General features: G+C 47.2%; 1 pseudogene; it reads right to left on the bottom strand.

Annotated features, from left to right (window-relative positions):
• Window positions 1-4,897: 4,897 nt before the first annotated feature.
• On the bottom strand, window positions 4,898-5,057 carry LOC130296038 (U2 spliceosomal RNA; annotated as a pseudogene).
• Window positions 5,058-6,438: the final 1,381 nt, after the last annotated feature.

Genomic DNA, 6,438 nt, shown 5'->3' with positions numbered 1-6,438 from the left:
TTGATCGATAGTAATGTGTGCTGAGTTATTTTGTGGGGACACAACTGTAAACACTTTTGTACAAGTTGTGCACTCACTTATGGTGTCCATTTTAGGACAGCATCAACCGTCAACCGCACCTCGCTCATTCTTCAGTCAAAACGGCGTCCCGCCTCCTCCCCCAGACAAATTGCTGTCAGTTTTCAGCCGTACCTCCCTCATCCTTCAGCCAAAACGGCGTCCCGCCTCCTCCCTCCTCCGAAACTGCATCCCGCCTCCTCCGAAACTGCGTCCCGCCTCCTCCCTCCTCCGAAACTGCATCCCGCCACCTCCGAAACTGCGTCCCGCCTCCTCCCTCCTCCGTCAGGCAAAACCTTTGTCAACCTAAACTCTCTCATGCCTCAGACAAAAATGAAAGTGCTTAGTCAGCACAGCTTCGGCAGACCTGCCAGCACAGACAGTGTGTGATTGGCTGGCAGCAAAGATACTGTGATTGGTTGATGGGAGCGCAAAGATACTGTGATTGGTTGATGGGAGCGTAGGTGTGTGCGGTCCCGCTCCACTGTTTAGACACATTTCTTTACAAACCCAAATCCTCTCATGTACCCAGCTTTCCCCTATTTCTGCAAAACAAACCTGCGCTCTCAGCTTTTCCCCTATTTCTGCAAAACCTAGTTATGTAGTCAGCTGTAGGTTTATCAGGAATTGTTAAAAGCTGAGTACATAACTGTAAGTTTTGCAGGAATAGGGGAAAAGCTGAGAGCGCAGGTTTGTTTTGCAGGGATAGGGGAAAGCTGGGTACATGAGAGGATTAGGGTTTGTAAAGAAATGTGTCTAAACAGTGGAGCAGGACTGCACACACCTACGCTCCCATCAACCAATCACAGTGAGCGCAGGTTTGTTTTGCAGGAATAGGGGAAAGCTGGGTACATGAGAGGATTAGGGTTTGTAAAGAAATGTGTCTAAACAGTGGAGCGGGACTGCACACACCTACGCTCCCATCAACCAATCACATTATCTTTGCTGGCAGCAGCCAATCACACACTGTCTGTGCTAGCAGGTCTGCCGAAGCTCTGCTGACTCAGCACTTTCATTTTCATCTGAGGTATGACAGACTTAAGGATGACAAAGGTTTTGCCTGACACCTGGCGGAGGAGGCGGGACGCCGTTTTGGCTGAAGGATGAGCGAGGTACAGCTTGACGGCTGATGCTGTCATAAAATGGACACCGTCCTCACTACTTTACATTGTAGCAGAGGGTCATTTCTTCATGTAAAATATTTCCACAAATGTGAGGGGTGTACTTACTTATGTGACACTGTAATAGCATGTTGTAAGCTATGCTACAGAGGTATCTTTGCAGCCATCACCATTCCCTACAGCAACTTAAATTCAGATCCTTAACACAAATCAGGCCCCAAACCAGTCACCTAGTTTTTTTTTTCACCCAAAATTTACTAGACCACAGATAACACTCCTTTAACCTGTTGGGGACGAAGTGCGTATGCATACGCCCTTGCGTCCTGGTACTTAAGGACGAAGGGCGTATCCATACGCCCGTGGGAATTTCGGTCCCTGCCGCACACCGGGTGGGGACTGGGCCGGGGTGACTGCTGATATCTATCAGCAGGCACCCCGTGAAAATGCCCAGGGGGGTCATTAGACCCCCCCATGTCGTCGATCGGCGCAAATCGCAAGTGAATTCACACTTGCGATTTGCACCGATTCCGGGTCATTACAGGTCTATGGTGACCCGGTGACCCGGAATAGAAGGGGGATCGCGGGATCGCGATCCCCCTAAAGCGATAGGAGTGAGGTGGCATGGGTGCTACCCCTCCTATCCCTGCTATTGGTGGTCTAGACGCGACCACCAATAGCAGATCTGGGGCGGGGGGGGGGGGTTTACTTTCGTTTTCCCCATCCTGCCCACCCACAATAGGCGGGGCAGAACAGGGAAAATGAAGAGGAGCGGCGCCGGAGTCCACTTACCCCGTCCGGAGGCAGCGGAGCGGCGGCGATCGGCGGGCGGCGACGGAGATCTGCGGCGGCGTGTGGCAGAAGAGGACGGCTCCCTCGATGCGACGGAAGCTGGTGAGTATTTGCCTAGCAACATCTAGAGGGCTACAGTCTGAGGGCTAGGTTTGCCCCCCCCCCCCCATGTGAACGTACAGGGTACATTCACACGGGCGGGTTTACAGCAAGTTTCCTGCTTCAAGTATGAGCTGCGGCAAATTTTTCGCCGCAGCGCAAATTCCTAGCGGGAAACTCACCGTAACCCGCCAGTGCGAATGTACCCTAAAAACACTACAATACACTACACTAACACAAAATAAAGAGTAAAGCACTACATATAAACTCCCTTACACTGTCCCCCCCCCCCAATAAAAATGAAAAACATATTGTACGGCAGTGTTTCCAAAACAGAGCCTCCAGCTGTTGCAAAACAACATCTCCCAGCATTTCCGGACAGCCACTGACTGTCCAGGCATGCTGGGAGTTTAGCAACAGCTGGAGGCACCCTGTTTGGGAATCACTGGCATAGAATACCCCTATGTCTACCCCTATGCAATCCCTAATTTAGTCCTCAAATGCGCATGGCGCTCTCACTTCGGAGCCCTGTCGTATTTCAAGGAAACAGTTTAGGGCCACATATGGGGTATCTCCGTACTCGGGAGAAATTACACTACAAATTTTGGGGGGCTTTTTCTCCTTTTACCCCTTATGAAAAGGAAAAGTTGGGGTCTACACCAGCCTGTTAGTGTAAAAAAAAAAAATTACACTAACATGCTGGTGTTGCCCTTTACTTTTTATTTTCACAAGAGGTAAAAGGAAAAAAAGACCCCCAAAATTTGTACAGAAATACCCCAGATGTGGGTGTAAAATGATCTGCGGGTGCACAACAAGGCTCAGGAGTGAGAGCGCACCATGTACATTTGAGGCCGAAATTGGTGATTTACACAGGGGTGGCTGATTTTACAGCGGTTCTGACATAAACCCAAAAAAATAAATACCCACATGTGATCCCATTTTGGAAACTACACACATCACGGAATGTAATAAGGGGTACAGTGAGCATTTACGCCCCACAGGTGTCTGACAGATTTTTGGAACAATGGTCCGTGAAAATGAAAAATGTAATTTTTTTGTTTGCACAGCTCCCTGTTCCAAAGATCTGTCAAACGCCAGTAGGGTGTAAATGCTCACTGTACCCCTTATTACATTCCGTGAGGGGTGTAGTTTCCAAAATGGGGTCACATGTGGGGGGGTCCACTGTTCTGGCACCACGGGGGGCTTTGTAAATGCAGATGGCCCCCGACTTCCATTCCAAACAAATTATCTCTCTAAAAGCTCAATGGCGCTCCTTCTCTTCTGAGCATTGTAGTTCGCTCGCAGTGCATTTGACGTCCAAACATGGGGTATTTCCATACTCAGAAGAAATGGGGTTACAAATTTTGGGTGGCATTTCCTCCTATTACCTTTTGTAAAAAAGTAAAATTTGGGGAAAAACCATCATTTTAGTGGAATTTTTTTTTTTCATTTACACATCCGACTTTAACAAAAAGTTGTCAAACACCTGTGGGGTGTTAAGGCTCACTGTACCCCTTGTTACGTTCCTTGAGGGGTGTCGTTTCCATAATAGTGTGCGATGTGGAGGGTTTTGCTGTTCTGGCACCATAGGGGCTTCCTAAATGGGACATGCCCCCCAAAAACCATTTCAGAAAAACTCACTCTCCTAAATTCCATTGTTGCTCCTTCGCTTCTGAGCCCTCTAGTGCACCCGCCGAACACTTCACATACACATATGAGGTATTTTCTTACTCAAGAGAAATTGCGTTACAGATTTTGAGAGGATTTTTTTCCTTTTACCCCTTGTAAAAATTCAAAAACTGGGTCTACAAGTATATACATAGTATAAAAAATTTAGATTTTGAATTTTCTCCTTCACTTTGCTGCTATTCCTGTGAAACACCTAAAGGGTTAACACACTTACTGAATGTCATTTTTAATTCTTTGAGGGGTGCAGTTTTTATAATGGGGTCATTTATGGGGTATTTCTAACCAGAAGACCCTTCAAATCCACTTCAAACCTGAACTGGTCCCTGAAAAATTCCGATTCCCTTCGTCCTTTTTGGTCCAGCGCTGCAGAGAAATATCCAGTTTTTACCTTTATGCACACCCCAGATTAGACCCCCTAGATTATTTATTTATTTTTTATCTAAAGCCGAGGAACGTGCTCTCGAATCACCCAAAGTACAAGAAAAAGTGCAAATGTGTTACACTAAAAAAACGTGCACAAAGGATGCGGTCTATCGCAAGCCCTTCTCCGATAGGAGAGAGGCCCCCCAACAAACCTTACCCTTCGCCTCCGGACCAAAAGGTACCTGCGAGGTTCCAGGTTCGATGTCCCTTTTCGCTGAAGCTACTAGGGGACCACAAATGCTCCTGGCATCCCCCTTGGCGTTAGCCAAGGTATCTGCCCGCAGAGCCGATAACGGTAGGTACCCTGCCAAAGCAGGAGTACCCGGGGTGTTTGCAGGGAGGTGCGGAACCTAATGGCCACACACACCTCCCCTAGACCGCCAGGAGGGACACCCAGAAGGGCTACCGCATCCTGACAAATCCTGTGAACACACAACACGCAAAAAGTGACACAGTGAGACAAAAAGAAATAAATAAGTGAATGTGTGCAGATATACTGCCCGGACATCCGGCCGGATCTATAAAAATTTCTCTGATCCTAGCCAGAAGGCCGGGAATCAAGAGGTGAGTGCCACAAGGTGAAAAGATTATGGTGCCCGTGCTTCAACTCAGTAAGTCCATCCACCCAGTGAGTTTTGGCACCTCGGGGTCACCACTCCCCGAGGCACAAAAGTACCTCGGCTCTAGATCCTCTCAGCCTCATGGCGAGACCCGGAGGGAACAGGTAACATCGGGGCAGCCGTCAAGCTGATTCCTCAGAACCAGCCCCGGAAAGCCCTTGTACACCTGCATCCTCCATGCAGCACCCATCCCCACCAGCATGAAAACTGATAAGAACAGATACTACACTTGATCTTAGCCAAAAGGCCGAGAAGCGACCCCCTAGATTATTACACCACAGACTAGACCTTCTAAATTATGAGACCCCAGACTAGACAGCATAAATTATCTGGCCCAGACTAGACTATCTATGTTTTGAGACTCAGGGCTAGACCCTTTTAATTATCAGATCCTAGACTAGACCCTCTAAATTAACAGACCCCAGACTAGGCCTTTTAAATGATCAGTCCTTAGACTAGACCCTCTAAATTATCAGACCCCCTGGGGCAATTTATTAAGGAGATTTCTACTAAATCTTTTCTCACAAAACATTATTTCAATGACAAATTCTGGGAGTGTTGTTGACTTTTCCCAGCTTACTTAAAGGGGTACTCCGCTGCCCCATCGTTCGGAACATTTTGTTCCAAATGCTTGGAGCGGGCGGCGGGGGTGTGATGTCACGACAATGCCCCTCGTGACATTACACCACGCCCCCTCAATGCAAGTCTATGGGAGGGGGCCATGCCCCCTCCCATAGACTTGCATTGAGGGGGCATGGCATGATGTCACAATGGGGCGGGGCTGTGACTTCACCATACCCCGGCCCCTGTATTGCCCGTCATCAGGCACGGAGTGAAGTACGCTCTGTGCAGCAAATGACAGGGGGTGTTGCAGGAGAGAACCCTCCTGATCAGACATCTTATCCCCTATCCTTTGGATATGGTATACCATAAGATGTCTAGGGGCGGAGTACCCCTTTAATAGAAACAACTCTAAGCAATTTTTTGTGAACTTGTATTTCCTGTTTGACTGTTCTTTTTTGACTACAAATCCCACAATTCCATTTTCCTCCTTCCCACACACCAGCCACCCCACCCATTGAAACATAAATGAGCTGCAGACCTGTGGTTTTCAATCAGGGTGCCTCCAGCTGTTGCATTAGTTGCAGATTGATCCCTCCACCCATTGATCCCTCCCTGTCATCAGCTGACTAGTGATGTCAGGTCTCGGCCGCATTACAAGCTGGGAAAAATCTGAGACAGCAGTCATTTTGTATGCTGTTAAAAATAAATATTGGGGTGAAAATCACAGAAGAATTGTGAGAAAACCGTCACACACAGGTACAGACACTATATTATGAACTACACTAACTTTACAGCTCCTGTAGCATAGTCAAATAAAAAAAAATTCCGGAATACCCCACAGATTTGTAAATTATTGTCACCAAACAAACACAATTGGCTATCAGGCAATCGCGTATACTGAATCCAACCATAACAGATCAACACCAAACAAAAGAAGATACCAGCATACGAGATTATATTCAAAATGGTGAAAAAAACTTTATTAACGTGAATTACATAAAAAATCACATAGAATAAAATTAAAAGGTACTATTCAGATGAGATCTACAGATTTTTAAATTACTTCTATTAAAAAA

This window comes from Hyla sarda, chromosome 11 (assembly GCF_029499605.1).
Source record: "Hyla sarda isolate aHylSar1 chromosome 11, aHylSar1.hap1, whole genome shotgun sequence".
In the NCBI taxonomy this organism is placed as follows: domain Eukaryota; kingdom Metazoa; phylum Chordata; class Amphibia; order Anura; family Hylidae; genus Hyla; species Hyla sarda.
Note: the sequence above shows the minus strand (reverse complement) of the source record. Positions and strands in the feature narration are given on the sequence as shown.